Source organism: Aplysia californica, unplaced genomic scaffold, assembly GCF_000002075.1.
Source record: "Aplysia californica isolate F4 #8 unplaced genomic scaffold, AplCal3.0 scaffold00504, whole genome shotgun sequence".
NCBI lineage: Eukaryota > Metazoa > Mollusca > Gastropoda > Aplysiida > Aplysiidae > Aplysia > Aplysia californica.
Window position 1 is genome coordinate 279,518 of NW_004797774.1, and position 2,412 is coordinate 281,929.

The following is a 2,412-nucleotide window of genomic DNA, read 5'->3' on the forward strand; positions in this document are numbered from 1 at the left end:
ATAAATTACTTCACGCACTACATTCGCCTTCTAAACTTTTGTTAGCAAAGTATAGACTAGAATTTTAATATTCCAAGACAGTGCAATGTTATAGCAACCGCTCTTTGCCCATTGTAAAAACTTCGTAGCTAAGCGCGGTCACCATAGCGCCCAAAGGAAGCGCCAAGCACCAAGTCTCAAAGTGAGAGTATGCGCAGCTTTCTACGTTGCCCTTAATTGAACACCCGGGTCGGCTATCTCAGAAAATATCGATACAATTTTTCAAAATATCGATTTAATTGTTTTTTTTTGGGGGGGGGGGGGGGGGAAACATTCTTAAACATCTGTTCTATCCGGTCACAATGACGAAACTGTTGAAAAAAACCAACACTAAATGAAACTCGTGATTACAACTTCACAATATCACTTGTAGGACAAATCATGATCTACCCCCGACCCCTTTTTTTACCACCTTCCTCCTTAAATTCCCCTACCCACATTCTCCTTGACCCACACCTCCCTCCCACCTCTTTATCATCGTCACCCTGCACTCCCTCTCCACCCCCACCGTCTCTGGCTTTCTCTTTTGATCAACCTCCCGGCCTTCTCCTTGATTCTCACTCACCAAAAAACAAACCAACAAACAAACAAACAAACACCGCTCACCCCCGCGAAAAAAACAACAATAAACCCCAACACGTTAAAAAACTACCCCGCTTTCTCCGTTTGTCTGATGGGCAGTTGTGTTTGTCTCTGGGCCAGTGTCGGGCTCGACAGAAAGGGTCAGAACAGCTCGCTTCCTAAAAAATAGAAAACGAGTGGACAAGGACGTTAAACATTTACATTAATATTCTATTACCTACGCCCACATATGAGAATGACTGGTTGCAGGTAACGTATCTGCAGTGAACCAAAGAAAGTGAAACATGAACTGCACTTTTTTCATTTGTTAAAATCCTTACTACAAGCAAACATCCCAAGGCTTAAAATAATAATTTGTTTGTCTTTTGATAGTTTTTTTGCCTTTGTCAGTATTAAAAATTGTTTCCTGATCCTCTTTTTCTACTGTGACATTTCAGCGTAAATCCCTTCCTAATGAAAAACTGGGAAATCTGGGGTGTAGAAAAATGAAATAAAATTTAAAATCTAAAATAGAACCAAAGCATTTTCTTTCGAATACAATGTATATTTTTGGAAACCTAGAATATTACACTTTCGAATAGATATGCTCACAGAGCAGATCTATGCTTAACTCTAGTAATGATATATTTCTAAGGAAGGAATGATAGGTTTCATTCTTTCTTTTTTTAACTTCTATGACTACATTCCATTTCCGATCAAAATATTTTCAGTTTCTTTCGCCACTGGGATAGCTCTGGATTTCTACTTCCGGTCAGATCTTGAATGACACACACAGGTTTGTTTAGCTGAAAAAGACATTTTTGTGGTCGGCCATCGTTGTGAATTGTTTGTTCCGGTGTCATCTGTTGTTGTAGCATAGTTGTAAAGCGAATAAACCATGTTGTTGTTATAGAAGGTGGGTGGTTGACGAGCAATTTGGGGGCCTCAGTGACAAAGTGGGCAGTGAGTGCAGACTCAAAAGTATTGTCAAGCAGGTGTCGTTGACACGAGGTTTTAGGCTCAGTGTGCACGGGGCAACTTAAGTTGCGCAACTGCTTTCTCACCCAAATTTCTATTTAGCTATTATCGTATGAGGTCTTGTCGTTGAGGACTGGCTTCTTTTCAATAAAGAAATACATTTTTCAATCCAAGTTGGATTGCTAGCTGTACCCCTACACACAATACATTGTTTTACTTCGGCAAGAAAAGAAAATGGATAGCGTTCCAACTTTGATTGAAATTTTTTTTTCTTTCATTGAAAAGATGCCTGTCCTCAACAAAAAGACCTCATACGATTTCAGTTTAAAAAATTGGGAGGGTATGCTATCAAATCTTCGTGCATTTTGACAAAGTGCCCTTATAAAACCGTCTGACTCGTCGAAATGTGAACCCAAAACTGCTTTTTCCTATTCTTCTTACATCGTGGAAGTCCATGGCGTCAAATGACGTCCTGCTTGTGACATTGTTCTGTATAGGTGTAATATTGTGAATATTCAGCATGAAATAAAGTTCTGGGACACGGTAATGAAACTCGTGTCTTTTGTCGTGAATTAGCAAAGAATCTTCTCGTTTACGGACAGACCGTAGGTCTCGTTTACTTGTCTTTTCAGATATTGATAGCTAACACCAGACTTAGAATTTGTTCAGTCCGAGAGCACCTGCACTTTAGCCTATAATACATAATATATTCGAACACAAGCACATACACCCTTAATTCCATCCATCCATCCATCCATCCATCCATCCATCCATCCATCTATTCATCCATCCATCCATCCATCCATCCACCCATCAATCCATCCATCCATCCAT